General features: G+C 37.0%; 1 protein-coding gene across 3 annotated transcripts in view; it reads left to right on the top strand.

Moving 5' to 3' along the window:
- Nucleotides 1-19,029, top strand: part of Prkd1 (protein kinase D1) — a 313,953-nt gene that overhangs the window by 272,462 nt on the left and 22,462 nt on the right. The gene's annotated exons all lie outside the window — the stretch shown is intronic.

Raw genomic sequence — 19,029 nt, 5'->3', positions numbered from 1 at the left:
CCAAAGGGAAATGGAAACATTGTTTCTTAAATTTGGTTATTATAATTATCTAGAGTAATAAGTAGTAGAGTAATGGACCATTAAGAAATGCCAATTTTCATATACACTGCTCCAGCTTTCTACATATGCAAGACAAATCATAATGGCTTAATAGCTATGTGCATATGGACATATAGAATGTTGCTTACCACCAAGAATTGGAAACAATTTTTTGCCAGTCCTGGGCCTTGAACTCATGGCCTGGCACTGTCCTTGGGCTTTCTCAAGGATAGAGCACCATTTCGGGCTTTTTTCTATATATGTGGTACCAAGGAAGTGAACCCAGGTCTTCATGCATGGTAGGCAGGCAATCTACCACTAGGCTAAACTCCCAGCCTGGAAACAAAATTTTTTTATCATACTGTTGCCATTTTTTTCTTTACTTTTTTCCTTTTACGTTTTATTCCCTTTTGTCATCGTTTTTTATTTCTGTATCCTTTGTCTTATATATGTTTATCAGGTTTGGGAAGGGGATGGGGAAATCATAGAAATGTTGGGACAAAATGTGAACTAATCCAACACTAGACACAATGGTGGAAAAGCACTTTACACCCTGAGGGATAAATGGGAGAAAAACGAAATGTACTCATTACCTGACTTATGTAATTGTAGTTCCTCTGTATATCACCTTTGCAATGAAATTTAAACTTGAAAAAGATGACGATTTATAGAACCATTAGAAAAATAGATTTTTAAAAAGCTATTCTTACTTCGGCAATGCAGAACTGAAAATAATATCTGATTTTTGTTGTTGTTGTTGTTGGTGGTGGTGGTTGTGGGACTTGCATTGTGGGCCTGGGTGTTGTTGCTGATGAGCTCTTCAGCTCAATGCTAGTGCTCTACCACTTGAGCCACAGTTCCAATTCCAGTTTGCTGGTGGTTAATTGGAGATAAGGGTCTCACAGACTTACCTCCCCAGGCTGCCTTTGAAACATGGTCTTCACATCTCAGCCTCTTGAGTAGCTAGGATTACAGATATGAGCCACCAGCACCAGGCTAATATCTGAAAATTTTACAACCTGGTCTGTGTCCACACCAATGTGGTCTCCCAAGGCAGTTTCTTTTACAGAGAAAGAACCTCAGAGTTACCGTCAGTGTTAGAAATGGACCCCGAAAGGCTTCATGATTTCCATGGCTTTGTCATTCAGTGCTGAATAGATGTGAAGAGATCCATTTTCTGTGGCCTTTTGTTAGTTCTTCTGAGTCTGTCAGTATTGTATCAGCTGAAAAATTAATGAATTATTTCTGAGCATAATGTGTGTCTTGGATCCTCATCTGAACTATTAGAACCGAACAATGACTCAGGAATCCTAAACAGAAATGGAAAACATATAGGATCTAGTTTTGTTTTCTACAGAAGTAATGTGAAAGTCAGATTGGTCCCCTTAATGACGTGAAGACAAAGGACATGTTTCCTTGTTACTGTTACATAACCACACCACCTCCAGTCATCCTCATGAACAAACACTATTGTAGGTCGAGTTCATAGAGCATGGATAATGACCTATATGGTTTTGTACTCAAATCGCTACTCAACTGGTTGGATGTTTGCAACATCTTAAGGAACAAGGCACAAGAGATTCACAGCACATACCAATAAAACAAGAAAATATTCCTTGCCATTTTCTTCCCCCAACATTTTATTCATTATCTTTTTTTAAAAATTTACATATTTAATATTCTCTTATTAAAAATGAATACAACTTTAGGCTTTTCTTTTTACAAATAACTATGTGGGTGTGCTGAGTTTATCTTCTGACTCTCAGGCCACCTTTGATTTTTTCATTTTGTTCATGGAGCAAGATTTTTAAATGTACAATGTCTAGATCGTCAAGATTTATTGGAGAAGAGATAATAATAGTAGAAAACCAGAGAATAATAGTGCTAAATGTGGATGGGAAGGGAAAATTTTTTGGAAACTGGAGACTATCTTTGTTACATATGAAGAAATCAGTTTCTTTTCTCTAGACAAGTTTGCAAAATGTAGGTAGTTTCTTTTTTTATTGTATTCTGAAAAGTTAGCTTGTATTTGCTTTATCTTAAATGTTTACAGTTTTTCCATATTCCTCTGTTTCATTGAATGAAAACTTTCATGAAATTATTCTTTAGTTAGTAAATTCTTTGCATTCCTAAGGTTTCAAAAAGGAACTGCTAAGATTTCTAAGGTAATCTTGTCTTTTGCTTATTCCAAGAGATAAAGCATATATTTTATTCAAAATACAGGCCAAAATAGATGGAGATTAAAGGAAAACAGTTTTGTCAAAGTTTCAAATAGACATGTCAGGTCACAAGTTAATCACAGTGAAAATTTAGGCCCAAATCCAGGCTCAAAGCCAAAACCTTTCCATTCCCAAGACAAAAAATTTCCATTTTTCAGTGAGTCTCAATCATGATTTCCTTAACTATGACTTAGAAATCATGCGGAATAATGTACTTGCTTCCCAGGAATATTTTGAGCATTAATTTAATTAGATCTGGGCACCAGAGGTTTGTCATGCCTGAAATCCTAGCTACTTATAATTCTGTGACCAGGAGAAGGGCAATTCAAAGCCAACTTGAGCAGAAAAGTCTAGCAGTTAACCAGCCAAATACCAGACTGGCGATGTAGCCTACATGGTAGGGAACCATTTGTGTACCAGCAAGCCAAGAGAGGGGTAAAGGTCTCCTGAGTTCCAACTCTGGTACAAGCATATAGAGAAAATTAATTAAAATACAAAATTTTTTTGAAATAACATTAGCAGAGTGATTTCCTTATTAACATAGTCTGGAAAATTTGTTCTCTGTCTACATATCCACATAAATATTTCTCATATTAACAATCCTGGGAAGTTCCATAATTAAGAACGTATTTAATTTTGAAAATAGGTCAAATTTGTTGATTTTTTTTTGCCACAGAACCCTGTAAAAATGTAAGATATGGTAATTTGATCATTTGGATTATGATATTTTCCTAATTTTTTAAGTATTTCCTTCTCCGGTTCCCATCTTTCTTTATGCAGCTTCATAGATAGGATTATAATAGAATGCTTTGCTTGCTGGTATGTTGGTGACATCTACATACAGAAGCTGGCCAGAGTGATAGGACTTGTTAAAAATTACATATAAATCTAACTCCAAACCTAAATTGAATTTATGTGTTCATGTCTCCAGCCAGGTAGATTAGCATAGAATGAAGCAGTTTTCCTGCTGTATTTCCATTTCAATGTGCTTGATATCAAACAGAAAAAAAAATCCATTTACCTGATCTGGCTTTGAATGTACAGTGAGATGCTTTGTGATATGCAAATTCTTATTTATTTAAGGTTTGTTTCATTGTGACATCTCCATACATGAATAAAATATGACCTAATCAAAAGTGCCCCCTTGCCGGGAGTTTGGCCTAGTGGTAGAGTGCTTGCCTAGCATGCAAAAAGACCTGTGTTTAATTCTTCTGTACCATATACATAGAAAAAAGCCAGAAGTGGTTCTGAGGCTCAAGTGATAGAGCTCTAGCCTTGAGAAAGTCCAACGACAGTGCTCAGGCCATGAATTCCAGGCCCTGGACTGGCAAATAAATAAATAAATAAGTGAGATTTTTATCATATTTTCTTTCCCTTTTTGGAAACGATTTTGACAGGGGTCAATGTTCTATTATATATGCAAATAGTCTACTTTGGCCCTATTCACCTATATTTATCCTCTCCAGGGACAATTCTCTCCTCCTCTGTACCTGGCCCCTAAAAGAGCCTATTTTATTTTCTATCATTTATTTTGTTTCTCATGTGTATTACTTGTACACGAGGTTTGGCCAAATTATTTCATACATGTACACATTATATAACGCAGACTAACTCTGTCTCTTGCATTTTTCCTTATCCTGCCATGTCAGTGTCTTTACCAAGGCTGGCTTGGACCACTATACTCCTGGTCTCAGTTTCCCACAGAATTGGAATGACAGATGCACTCAATATCTCAGTTTTAGGATTGAATAATATTCCATTGTCTTGATGTACCACACTTTATCCATTCATCTACTGCAGGACATGTTTATTGCCTCTGAGTTTTGGCAATCTTGAATAAGACTTTAGATGCAACTTCTATGTGAGCAGAGTTTTCAACTTCTTTTTTCTTTTTTTCATATATTTTTATTGTATTTAATAGAAGGATTGCATTATATTCACCAGATAGAAGGTGCATTACTTCAGAAACATTGATACCCTTTCTCATGTATTGGTCCCCATTTCCCACCCCCACCCTTGACCCTCATCTTGTTTTCCCCCTTCCCTATCAGATTTCAAATAAGCACATATACACTATATCATATAACAAGGGGAAATACTGTAGCCATATGAGATAACCTAGGGAAAGCAAAAGAGATGAGAGATAACATAGTACATTAAGGAAAACAATCACTCATTATATGGCTTTTGTTTCTATATCCTGGAGGTCATTTCATTTAGCATCATACTATGAGGCCTTATGTAACTAGGTTTTCTTCTATTGTAAATCTCTGCTAAGAGAGCCCAAGGTTTCTACTGATTATGGCAAATGAGAGAAACCATTGAGCCTATGTTCCTTTGAGTCTGGCTTACTTCACTTAATATGATTTCTTCTAAGTCTTTCCATTTCCTACAAATGGGGCAAGGTTATTCTTTCTGACAGCAGCATAGAATTCCATTGTGTACAAATACCACAATTTGTTGATCTATTCATCAACTGAGGGACATCTGGGTTGGTTCCATATCTTTGCTATGGTAAATAGTGTGCCAATGAACATCATTGTGCGAGTAGAGTTAGTATGTCCTTGTTTCTGGACCAGTGGGTAGATGCCAGTTAGTGGAATTGCTGGGTCATAGGAGAGCTCTATGTTTAGTCTTTTGAGGCACTGCCATACTGCTTTCCATAGTGGTTGAATGAGTTTGCACTCCCACCAGCAATGTAGTAGTGATCCCTCCTGGCCACATCCCCTCCAGCATCTGTTGTTACTAGATTTCTTGATCCTGGCTATTCTAACTGGAGTGAGGTGAAATCTTAGAGTTGTTTTGACTTGAATTTATTTTATGGCCAGAGATATTGAGCATTTCTTCATGAGTCTATAGGCCATTTTTTTATTTCTTCTTCAGAGAAGAATCTCTTTAAATCTTTGGCCCGTCTTTTAATGGGACGGTTGTTTCTTTGGAGATTAGTTTTGAGTGATTCAATTTTTTGAGCTGTTGATATATTTTACATACGAGTCCTTTGTTTGTTGTATGGTTAGTGAAGATCTTTTCCCACTTTTTAGGTTTTCTAGTTAATTTGTTGCTATGTCCTTTGCCATGCAGAAGCTCTGCAGGCTATGCAGCCCCACTTATCCAGACTTTCTCTCATTTGTTGTTTCTTGGTCTTGATTAAGAAAGTTTAAACCTGTGCCAAGGAGACCTAGTGCATCTCCTACTCCTTCTTGTAAGTTTTCACTGTATCCACTTTACCTCCAGGTCTTTGATCCATTTGGAGTTAATCCTGGTGCAGGGTGACAAAGAAGGATCCAACTTAATGATGCTTAACCAGTTCTGCAAACACCACTTGTTGAAGAGGCTGTCTTTCTTCCATTCTATTTTTTTTTTGGCTCCCTTGTCAAAGATTAGGTGGCCATAGGTCTGTGGGTTAATATCTGCGTCTTCAGTTCTGTTCCATTGATTTGTAGGCCTGTTCTTGTGCCAGTACCAAGCTGTTTTGGTCACTATAGCTCTGTAATAGAGTCTAAAGTTTGCTATTGAAATTCTTCCTGTTCTTTCTGCTAAGAAGTGTTTTTGCTATACGGGGTCTTTTATTATTCCATATGAAATTTTGGATTGCCTCTTCTATTTCTTTAAAGAATGACATTGGGATATTGATGGGTATTGCATTGAATTTGTAGGTAGACCTTGGCAAGATTGCCATTTTCATGATGTGAATTCTTCCAATCCAGGAGCATGGGAGGTTTTCCCATTTCCTCAGTTTTGCTTTAATTTCCTTTTTCAGGGTCCTTTACATTCTTAAGTAATTAAGTTAAGTTAATTCCTAGGTACTTTATCTTTTTTTGAGGCTTTTGCAAAAGGAGTTGCTTTTCTGATCATTGCCTCGTTCCTCTCATTGTTGGCATATAGGAAGGCAGTTGATTTTTGAGGGTTAATTTTATATCCTGATACCTTGCCAAAGTTTTAAATCAGCTCAAGCAACTTGAGAGTGGAGTCTATAGGGTTCTTTAAGTGCAGAATTATATCATCTGCAAAGAGGGAAAGTTTCTCTTCCTCTTTCCTTATTTGGATCCCCTTTATGCTTGCTTCTTGACTTATTACTCTGGCTAGGAATTCTAATACTATGTTAAGGAGGAGTGGAGAGAGTGGGCATCCTTTTCTCGTTCCTGATTTTAGAGGAAATAGCTTTAGCTTTTTACTATTAAATATAATGCTAGCTGTGGGTTTGTCATACACAGCCTTTATTATATTGAGGAATGTTCCATGGATTCTTAGTTTCTCCAGAGCTTTTAACATAAAGGGGTGTTGGATCTTGTTAAATGCCTTTTCTGCATGTATTGAGACAATCATGTGATTCTTGTTCTTGCTCCTGTTGATATGTTGAATTAACTTGCATATGCTGAACCAGCTTTGCATCCCTCTGATGAATCCTGTTTCTTCATAGTGTATAATTTTTTTTGATGACTTGCTGAAGATGGATGGCCAATATTTTGTTGAGAAATTTTGCATCAGTATTCATCAAGGAAATGGGTCTATATTGCTCTTCCTTTGATGAATCTCTGTCTGGTTTGGGAATGAGGGTTATAGTGGCTTCGTAGGATGCGTTTGGCAAAGAGCCTTCATTTTTAATTTCATTGAAGAGCTTGGGGAGTATTGGGGTGAGCTCTGCTTTGAAGTACTTATAGAATTCAGCTGTGAGTCCATCTAGCCCTGGGCTTTTCTTGGATGGGAGTTCTGTTTAATTGGATTAGGTCTTCTTGTTTCAGTGTGGCTATGTTAATATTGGCTAGAAATTCATCCATTTCTTCTAGATTCTTCTAAATTGTTGGAATAACGGTTTGAAAAATATTCCCTCATGATGGTCTGGATCTTGGTCATTTCTATCGTGACATTACCATTCTCATCTGTGCTTTTGTTTATTTGGGTGTGCTCCCTGTTTTTGGCAAGATTTGCTAAGGGCCTGTCAATTTTGTTAATTTTTTCAAAGAATCAACTCCTTGCTTTGTTGATTCTTCTATAGTTTTTTTGGCCTCCAATTCATTTAATTCTGCTTTGATTTTAATAATTTGCTTCCTTCTACTGGGATTAAGGTTGGGTTGTTGCTCTTTTTCTAAGAGCTCAAGATGCGACATTAAGTTGTTGTTTTGCGATTTTTCCAATTTGTTAATGTAAGCAATCAGTGCTATAAATTTTCCTCTGAGTACTGCCTTGGCTATATCTCAAAGGAGCTGGTATTTTGTATGCTCCTTTGTGTTAAATTTCATAAACTGTTGAATTTCTGTTCTGATCTCCTCATTGACCCCTTGGTGATTCAACAATATCTTGTTCAATCTCCATGAGTTACAAGGTTTTCATTGGTGGAGATTGGTGTTCAGTTTCAATTTGATGCCCCTGTGGTCTGAGAGAATGCAGGGAATAATTTCAGGCTTCTGATTCTACACAGGTTTGTTTTATGTTCTAAAATGTCTAAATGGTCTATTTTGGAAAATGTTCCATGTGCTGCTGAAAAAAACGTATATTGTGTTGTTGCTGGGTGGAACAATCTGCAGATGTTTGTTAGATCTAGTTGGTCTATAGAGTTGTTCAATTCTGAGGTTTCTCTGTTGAGTTTTTGCCTAGTTGATCTGTCCTTAAGTGAAAGTGGTGTCCTAATGTCACCAACAATCACTGTGTTTCGATCTATGTGTGGTATAATTAAAGGAAAGTTTGCATGACAAAGTTTGGTGCTCTGGTATTAGGTGTGTAGATACGTAGGATGGTTATGTCCTCCTGGAGGAGAGATCCTTTTATTAGTATGTAATAACCTCTTTGTCTTTTCTCACTAATCTAATTTTAGTTTGAAATCTATTTTATCTGATATGAGGATGGCACTCCAGTCTGTTTATGGGGCCATTAGCTTGATAAACTTTATTCCAACCTCTTTCAAAAAATCCTTGTTTTTTTAAAATAATTTTTATTGTGATTCATGGAAGGGTTACATTATATTCACCAGATAGAAGGTGCATAACTTCACAAATATTGATTCCCTTTCTCATGACATGGTCCCCATGTTTGTTTTTTGGAGCAAGATGTGTCTCTTGAAGACAACAGAATGATGGATCTTTCTTTTTGATCCAACTAGACACTCCATGCTCTTTAATTGGAGAGTTACGTCCATTGATATTGAGAGTTAGGATTGAAAAATATTTACTAGTTTCTTCCATTTTGTAAAGCTTTTATTAGGGCCTGTGGCTTGACAGTTCTGTGGTAATTAGCTGGTATGATTTTTAGGTGCCATTTCTTTGTCAATATCACGTTTATGTTTGTTTTCAATGTGTAGAACATGTTGAGAATATTTTGTAATGCTGGCTTGGGTCCTACCTAATGTTGCAACTTTTCCTTGGAATGGAATATTTTTATAGTTCCCTTAGTTATGAATGAGAGCTTAGCTGGGTACAATATTCTTGGTTGGTAGTTATTTGTCTTAAGGGCATGACATATATCCTTCCAATCTCTTCTTCTTTGCATGGTCTCTGCTGAGAAATCTGGGGTTATTCTGATTGTTTTTTCCTTTGTAAGTAATTGTTCTCTTCTCCCTGGCTGCTTTTAGGATCCTTTCTTTGGTCTATTAATCCTGTACAGATTATGTGGTGGTGGGATATCCTTTTCTGGTCAGGTCTGTTTGGGGTTCTAAAAACTTCTTATATCTGGACGGGCCTGCCCTTCTGGATATTTGGGTAGTTCTTTGAACTGACTCCCTGAAGTATATTTCCAATACCATTGTCCTCTTTCTCCAGGCCTTCTTCAATACCAATTAGCCTTAAATTAAGTTTCTTAATTGTATCTTGGACCTCCTGATGCATTCTCTCATATTTCCTAGATATGGTTTGACTCATTTTTCTCTTCTTTCTCTATAACATCTATATTACCTTCAACCCTGGAGTTTTTTTTCTTCTGCATTGTCTAAACTGCTATCAATACTTTCTTTTTTAAATTTTTTCATGTATATTTATTGTAATTAATAGAAGAGTTACATGACATTTGCGAGATAGGAGGTGCATTAATTCACATACATTGATACCTTTTCACATGTCTTGATCCCCATTTCCCTCCCCCAACCCCCATCCCAAATACTTTCTACTTTGTTCTTCATCTCCCTTCCTTCCAGTTGCTCATTTTTGAAGCCTTGCATCTCTTGTTTTAGATCATGTATGGACTTCTTTAACTCCTTGATTTCTATTTGAGTGGTTAGCTTAGCAGCTTACTCTCATTGAACATTTGTTGGAGTTTTGTCAGCTTTTTGTTTGTGGATTCTATGAATTTGTCAATTTTTCTTTGAAAAACCTTTATTATGGCCTCCTTTATGGCTTCCTCTCTTTCACATATCTTTTTCTTTATGGTTTCATCTTGTTTAGATATGGCTTCCTCCCGTACCTCTTTCTGTATGTTTTCAAACTTTTCTTTCATCGTGTTTGTCAATTTCATTTGTATAGCACTTAGAGGACTCTCCTCCAGTTTTGCCATTGACTGCTCCATTGCCTGTTTATATTGGGTGGGAGATGCTATTCCTTGATTTGACATTTTTCTTGAGGTTTTTGTTCTGCCCATTTGAAAATGGGAGCAAGATTAATACTGCACAAGATTACAGTTTTTAATATAGCCAACATAGAGCCCTTTAGCTGGCCAGACAACAGATGTTCACAATTTTAGATTGGTATTATAAGTCTCTCTCTCTTTTTGTGCACTTACAGACAAATCTAATACCACCACTGGTCACCGTTTATGACCAAAAAATACCCCCACAATTCAATCTCTATTATATTAAGTCCCTCTGGACCTACAGTATAATTGAACACCTAGATATATAGTATTTCTCAACAACTATCAAATGTAGATCCATGCATTATAAAAGTTAAAGGATGAACTGAGGACCAGAGATGGAAAAGTAATATGAAAGACAATAGGGGAGGTAAGAAAAGAGTAATGTAGGAGTGTAAGATTAATATAGTACTGAAGAAAAAGGATAACATAAGGATAACTGACCTAAGGTGATAGAAAGGTAAAACAGTTGAGTACAAAATTTAGGAAAAATAAGATAAAACTTATGAAAATAAGAAGAGTAATAAGAAGAGTATATAAAGAAAAGAGGAAGTTATATAGAAGAGAGATCAATGATAAAACTTTTTAAAAAGTAAAAATAAACAAAAAAAAAGAAAAATGAAAAAGAAAAAAAGAAGAAAGGTGGGCGGAGATCCCACACTGTTGTGAGTTCTTTTTTTTTTTTTTTGCCAGTCCTGGGCTTGAGCTCAGGGATTGAGCACTATCCTTTGGCTTTTTTAAGGCTAGCACTCTACCACTTGAGGCTCAGCACCACTTCTGGCTTTTTTGCTATGTATGAGGGGTATGGAGGAATTGAATCCGGGTCTTCGTGCATGCTAGGCAAGCACTCTACCACTGGGCGAAACTCCCGGCCCCTATTGTGAGTTCTTAGACAAGAAGTACTAGGGGTAAGAACCAACAGATTAAATAGCAGGTGACTGTATCAATAAAAAATATCATTTGTATCCAGTCTGGACACAGTGCTGTTGCTATGTTTCCAGGAACGACCGCAATTACAGAAGGAAAGCAGGAAAAAAAAATGGAAAGAATTATAACATTTTTTTAAAAAATGGAGGTAACAATGGTAAATATATATATATATACATATACATATATGAACACATAAAAATGCAAATGATAAAGGTAGAAAAAAGGGGGGTATTCTTCAGTTTGTTTTGGGGGGACAGGGGGACAGGATATGAAACTTGTGTCTCCACTAAATTCGGGACTTCAAAAAGTCTTTTTCTCCTGTGATTTGACTTTGCGGTTTTTCTGATCAGTTTGCTTAATTGGGCAGAAAAAAAAAAGCCGGTGGAGTTGTGAGCAGCTTTGTTTACCAGGAGTGCGGCCCCGCCCAGGAGGAGGAACTTCCCCTAGTTTGGGGGCAGACTTCTGGCTAAACTGCCACTGGGAAATCCTTTGCCCTTTTGAATGATGGCACTGCCAGCACCACTTCTCAGGCTCCAATTGGTTTGGCAAGGTCTTTGCCAGCAGTCAACATGGAGCTGCTGTCGGCTGGTGGGAGAAGGGATTCATTCCCAATGAGCAGAAGTGGAATCTTCTCCACAAAGGTACTCACAAATTGCTGGGTTTTTCTGGTTTCATGAAGCTGGCAGGTCCATGCCATGGCTGGGTGACAGCTCTGGGCTCGCGCAGGCTCTGTGTGGCTCTATCTGGAGCTGGCAGATCTGTGCTGCTAAGAAGCGCTGTCTGCTCAAGTGCTGGAGGGAGGCTTTGTCTCTGAGGCAGCTTCTGGTTTCCTTCCTTTCTCCACTCTGACTTAGATCTCTGCAGTGGTAAAGCTTACTTAGGATGGATCTTTGGGTATGAACTTTTCCCTACAATGCTAGAACTGGTATCTTGGTGAGAGCTCAGAAAGACTCACACTGAAACACTGCCATCTTCCGCCAATCCCTAGTTTTCAACTTCTAAAGAAAATGATTGCTAATGTGTATGTTTAGGTTTTTATAAAATGTGTAAGCCAGGGGCCGGGAGTTTGGCCTAGTGGTTAAAGTGCTTGCCTAGCATGCACGAAGACCCAGGTTCGATTCCTCGGTACCACATACATAGCAAAAAGCCGGAAGTGGTGCTGAGGCACAAGTGGTAGAGCTCTAGCCTTGAGAAAGTCCAAGGACAGTGCTCAGGCCCTGAGCTCAAGCCCAGGACTGGCAAAAAAAATAAAAAATAAAAATAAAATAAAATAAAATGTGTAAGCCAGTGGTAAAACTTTTTCTAGTAGCTAACAGAACCCACTGAGATTTGTTATTGCTACATGTCCTAACCCACATTTGTAGCTAATATTCTAGGTTTCAGCAACTTTATAGGGTTGCTATAGCATGTTATTTAGTGTAGAGTTCACTGATGTATGATATAAAAATATTGTGCCATATGGTTATTATTATCTGTATATCTTGTTTGGTCAGATCTTCAGATTTTGCACCACATTGCTTAATCCAATAATACATTTTCTTATTATTCAGTTTTAAATATTATTTATGTATTTTTTCCATTTTTTATTCCAGTCAGTGACTCAAAGCTTGAATAATGCTTCTTAGCACCTTTGTCACTCTTATCACTTGAGTCATATCCCCATTACTGGCCTTTTGCTGGTTAATTAGACAGAAGAGCCTCAGAGATTTGTCTGCTTGAGCCAGTGTCAAATAGTAATGCTCTTATCTCAGCATCCTATGTTGCTCTGATTATAGGCATAAGCCACTGGAGCCCAGACTTGTCAGTATATTCTAGATGACCATCCAAAATCACTTGTACTTTTGTGAATACTTTATCCCAGTCCATAAATTGTATTCTGAAACTTGGTACATTTTATTTTTGGAATGTTCCATGCATGCATCTCATATGAGAGGTTTCTGGTATGGATAGAAAACACATTTTGGCTGGGAGTTTGGTCTAGTGGTAAAGTGCTTGCCTAGCATGCATGAAGACCCAGGTTTGATTCCTCAGTACCACATAAATAGAAAAAAGCTGCAAGTAGTGCTGAGTAGTAGAACTCTAGTCTGGGGAAAATCCAAGGACAGTGCTTAGGCCCTGAGCTCAAGTCCAGGACTGGCAAAAAAAAATATATATATATGTATATATATAATACTATTACTCTATGCTGAAAAGTCAAGGAAGGATAAAGAAAGCATTAGGCTTCATGTGAGCAATTTTAGCATTTACTTCCATTTAGCTTGTATGAAAAAGAGAGAACATAATATGGTTCTCATATATATGCTGCAACCCAGGAATCTAAAATGAGTTAAAATCATGATTGAGTGCTGTGTGGATAAGTATAATGATACACGTGAATATAGGCCATAAGGATTTTTGCTAAGAAAATGTTGAATTGATTTACCCACCTCCCATTCTGAGTGATGTTTACTTAATAAAATGCACAGGACTTATAGCTAACTTCAATGAGAAAATATACATAATGGTGAATCATTATATAACAGAAATATTTTATATATTTATATATTTGTACATATATAAAATGATTCATGAGATGGCTACCTACTTTTCTTGAACATGCCTATTGTCATTAGCACTTAATTCATATGTTCAGTTTACTCCACAAAACTTTGAACTGTGGCAAAAACCAGGTCATTCTATGTTAATTAAAGTGGAAAATAAGTATATTTGCACTAAAACTCTAATGGATACTGTAAGCAAACAAGTGTTACCAGGAATGACCTGAATATTTTTGAGTTTCAAAAGTTCAGTGTGTTAACTTCGATTGTAGCTTCAATGATATAAATGTCAGCCAGCCATATCTGTTCCCAGGAGAGTGGGTTATTTAGCCTAATGAAATCTAAAAAATATATGTTTGCTTTATTTTTTTGTAATCGAAATACTGAGTGAATTTCTAAACTTTTTCAGATGAAATTTCCAAAAATATGCTTTTTTATGGATTCTTCTTTTCTTTAGGCGTGATGCATTCAAGTATATTTTGATGGGGTAGATGGAAAGATACACAAATCAAGGGGGAAAGGGGAAAAGTGGAGCTTCCTGAACATTGATGAAAGGGAACTATACCAACTTATGGATGGAGATGGGAGGGAGGGACTAGAAGAGAGTGAGGGACCGGAAGACACTGTAGTAATGGAAATGGACTCGTTAACTAACCAAAAATAAGAAGATAGAAATTGACAAAATGAACCTCATTGAATTGTACACTTTTCCTAACAAAGTCTATGGTAACATGTTCCTAAGTAGCAGGCAGAGATCTTTATACATACTTTAGAATCAAGTTGCAGCAACACAGTGCTCCCTGAACACAGGGTAGGGAACACTTGTGTCAGTATTAAGGTCTAAAAACAAAGTAAGCTTTCCAGTACTGACAAAGATTATATCCCAGTAGTACATTGATTCCGTGAATAGCTTCAGGTCTTGAATCTTAGGGCTACTGGTCTGTAACTTGTCACATGTTCTGCATTCTATAACAAAGTATAATCTTCAACTGGTAGAATGAATAATGGACCCAAGTAACACATGCCTGTGGCAATACCTAAGACTGTCAAGTACCTTCTCTCTCAAGGAAAAGCCAAATAGTATGATTGGAATGGAATGCTGAGCACAGCCTTTAGCAAAACCCAGAATGTATCAACAGACTCCAAACAGGATGGGATTATTTTCCCTGAGTACTTGAGTAATAAAAAGGTACCCACCTTATTTAACTCCCTGTATTCCACCAGTCATCCTTCAAGACCTATCTCTCTTCCCCTCCCCTGCAGCCACTAGGGCTGTTGAAAGTATTATGAGCAGATGGTAATATCTTAAACCACTGTAATTCTTTGCAGGCCTCTCCAGTCTCAGCTTGTCTACCTGGATCCTTGTACCTGTCATTTTGTTTCCTCCATCAATATTGCTTTTGTTACCTAAAACTTGAGTTTGAGGTCCTCCACAGAGTTCTGTCATGTTCCATTCCTGTAGACTGGAGAAAGGAGTACCAATGCCATAGTAAATGGTCTTCTTCCTGTCCTCTGGGGAACAGTAAACAGTGAGTTCTGCATAAATTCTCTGAGTGTCCTCAAAAGCCTTTATTCTGGGTAGCATTAGCCCCATTTCTAGTCTTGGGGAATTATGTGATCCATTCTATATAGGTAGTAATACTAAAGCAACAGAAATTTCTTCCCCTATGGGGAAGCAGAAGGTAAAACTTAGAGTTATTGTTCCAGCTTAAATTCTTTCCACAAGCAAGACTTAACTGAGTACTTTTGTAGTTCGAATGCTCACAGAATGTACATCTGTTTTCATTCCCAATTTTATGTGTCATTTTATTCTGAGCAGATTTTATGACCAGGCCACATCCTGAACCTCTCACGTCCAGTCTCTCCAAGGTTAATAGTAATTTTATCTGCATCATGAATATTCTGTTCATTGAGGTGAGAAGAAAGAAAGACCCTGCCATTCCTGAGCATTTCTGTTTTGTTTTTGTAAGCTTGTCGTTATTCTAGCTGGAAAGTTTCCTCAGGCCCTTGAAAAACCTGTTACAAGTCCAATTTATACAGAATGCCTGTAAGCTTTGCCAGCGATTCCTGAAGTACCTCTTCTAGATGTCCTACCAGTCCTCATCATTTAGCCTCAATGGTCTCATGCTTAAGATGATCCGGTCTACAAAGGAATGATTTTGGGGGGGCGGGGGGGGGTAGAAGCTGGGTTTCAAATAGATGCTGCCAAAAAGGGGATGAGTGGAAATATTGTTTTTTTTTTTAGTTTCATTTCTCACTGGAGAAATGCCAGCCCTCCAAGCAATCCAAGTTATAGGACTATTGATTAAACACATTTGTAATATTTTGCAATTCTGCAACATTACAATTAAGCCTAATTGTTAAAGTTTTTTAAGCAGGTCCTGATATTATGGTTTTCCTTATAGTCATGCCTGTTTGGGGCTAAGACAAACAACCAAACGTAGGATAGTAGTTGAAAGGCTTTTTCTAACTAAAGGGAAGAGAAGATAGTGATCTTTATCATCTGCACAGACTATGTGCAGTTCTTTATTCTTCATACTCAGGAAAATAGTGATAGAAGATAAGCAGTAGAAGGAATAGCCAACCATGTGCTTCTCTGATACTGTGTTTGGTGATAACTTTTCTGGTGTCTGTGAGGTTGAGCTTTATTGACAATTCATAAAATAGTACAAATCACCTCAATAGGTAGAAAATCATAAGTGTCTTCCTATCAAAGATGGGAAAAACTATCCAACACAGTGGCCAATCCTGGTAAATATTTAAGCATCATTGAGATGGCATAAAGGAAGATCATTTTGCTACTCATAGGATGGTATCTCTGATTCTCAAATCTATATGATGGTAACTTATCAGAATGCTCCCTGTAATCTTTGTATCTGAATGAAATGTCCTTTTGTATTTGTACCCTTATTCCTTTTTGGTGGAATTGAAGTTACTAGGCAAGGCCTCAATACCACTAGACCCTCTCCAAAAAACAAGTATCAAAACCCTGCAGTGAAGGAGTGAGAGTGAACAGATGAAGTTTAGAGGTCAAATTGCAGTAGGAAGTGAGGAGGAAGAGCTTGATTAGGATGATTGTCAACTTCCTCACCTGATGATTAATCATTCACTAGGGAGGAAATGTCAGGATGAGTTTGGGTGGAAATGCTGGAAATGTTCCTAGTGAATACATCGGATTCAAGATTTTGGAATTTAAGAGAGCTTAGCCTGTTAATTTGGATATTCATTTTTACCAAACATGTCTATAATCATCTGCTCTCTGCGAGGTGGCTTTTTAGCATCTTTCAGGGCATTATAGGCTGCTTCACTTCCGTTCAGCATTAAGGGGATTATGATTTTCAGGACCATTAAGTGAAGCAGAAATTGTAAGAAACTGTAATTAGAAAATGGATAAAATGGTGTGCTTTTTTTCTCAGCTCTGGAAGATTGACAGAAATGGCAGCCAGCAAAGCAATTGCTTAAGTGCTGTGGCTTTGAGAAAGGAAGCTCACGACTCATGCTCTGAACAATGTGATCTTCTTCCATTGGCTCTGCTCGCTGATGAGAATTCAGATTTCGGGTTCATCACTTTTAAATTTAATTTTCCCCATCTTGATATGAGGCAAAGTCACTGCATCCTTAGACAGGAAAAAAAATGCGTGGCACCTAAAATACCACTGAAATATACATTGACTCTCATTCTTTTTTACTCCTGTGAAAGAGATTGCATAGAATCATACTACAGGTATAAGATGAAAATGCAAAGGAAAAAACATGGCAAATTTAAATAGAGCTCAATGTATGGACTAAAGCACCAACTCCATAGTCATAGTAACACTAGTAGTACTAGAAAAGCATTCATATCAGTGCTAAGGAATATGGCCTATTATCTCTGCCTGTTCTGTCTACAATTTTGGAGCCAAAGATCAGGAGCACTGTGATTTGAGGCCAACCCTGCCTCTCTGCCCCCCCACTAAAAATATGCTAGTATGCTTCTACCTCAACAAACAGGTCAAGTGTAGGAGTGTGTGTCAGTGATGGAAGGAAGTGTCATGGAATGTTATCTAAGAGGAACACATGTTTAGGCCATTCCCAGGCAAAAATATGAGACCTCATATGTAAAATATCAAAAGTGAAAAATTTCTAGAAGGATGGTTCAAGTGGCTGAGGGCCTGCCTAACAAGTGCAAGGCCCTGAGTTCAATCCCTAGTATCACCAATGAGAAAAGAATGATATAAAAAATGACTGTAAACATAAAATGCAAACACACAATTCATCTTTAATGAAATATTACATTTTACAAAAGTCCATGCTTCTAATAAGTAGTATCCTTTCTTTGCATGTAAATTTTCTTGGCAATTTAGGTCAGGAAAATTTTCATCTTAATCTTCAAAAAATATTTTCTCTCAGACTTTGAAACAACTTTTATTCACCCCATGGATATGTCATCAATCTGTTATGTGTGAACACATGCTAGTCTTTCCTGTCCTTGACCAAATGTTTCATTTCCTGAAAATTAAGTTACTTTAATGCAACAAACAGATGGTCAAAGAGTCCTGTAGAAGTTTACTTTGCTATGAAATTATCTAAATTCCTAAGGTAAGACTGAAGTTAGCAAAGATTCTTTTTGCACACAGCTGTGTTTTCAGTGATGTTGCTACTTCATACTGTTTTAAAAATTCCTTTACTCTGCAAATTAGGAATAAAATGTTTTAGAATATGAAAAATTAAAGCTAGTGGAGTCAACATGGGCTCCTATGGTTAAAATTTGTCTTGAAATTTTTCTTAAGGTATAAAAATGAGTAATATAAATTATACTTGAATACAGAGATAATCATTTGGTCTTTTTCTTATCTAGTCTTCAAAGAGTACATTCTCTAGGGTAAATAAATAACTCCGCATGAGGATAAAATAGGGAGCTTGAAAGCCATATAATGAGTGATTGTTGTCCTTAATGTACTATGTTTTCTCTCATCTCTTTTGCTCTCTTTGGGTTATCTCATATTGTTACAGTATTTCACCTGGTTATCTGATATATTGTATATATGCTTGATGGGTTATTTGAAATTGGATAGAGAAGGGAAGAAAACAAGATGAGGGGCGGAGGTGGGGGGAGGGAAATGGGGACCAAGACATGAGAAAGGGTATCAAAGTATGTGAAGTAATGCACCTTCTATCTGATGAATATAATGTAACCCTTCTATTAATTACAATAAAATATATGAAAAAATAAAAGAAAAAGAAAAGAAAATAGGGAGTTTGAATAAAAAAAGCATGATTATGTATACCTCTTTTATTTTCTTTTGTTTCTATCATATACAAAAAAAAGTTTGGTGATTTGGTTCAATGAAAAAAAATAAAATCAGGTTATGAGGAAGCATTACTGCTGGTTTTGTCTTAGCTATATACAAAGATTTTTTTGCCAGTCCTAGTGCTTGGACTCAGGGCCTGGGCACTGTCCTTAGGCTTTCTCAAGGCTAGCATGCTACCACTTGAGCCATCACACCACTTCCGGCTTTTTCTATGTATGTGGTTTGGAGAAATCAAATCCAGGTCTTTGTGCATGCTAGGCAAACACTCTAACATTAAGCCAAACTTCCAGCCCCACATACAAAGAATTTTAATATTTTTTAAATAAAAACTATGTGGAAAAACAATTGCATTCTACTGATGAATTCTTAGCATTCACCTAGACTACTTTGTTTTAGCAATGAAATTTAAATTTGAAAAAGGTGACAATTTATAGAACCTCTAGGAAAATAGGTTTTTAA

Source organism: Megascapheus bottae, chromosome 14 (assembly GCF_031878675.1).
Source record: "Megascapheus bottae isolate mThoBot1 chromosome 14, mThoBot2.hap1, whole genome shotgun sequence".
NCBI lineage: Eukaryota > Metazoa > Chordata > Mammalia > Rodentia > Geomyidae > Megascapheus > Megascapheus bottae.
This window is presented reverse-complemented; position numbering and strand designations above follow the sequence as displayed.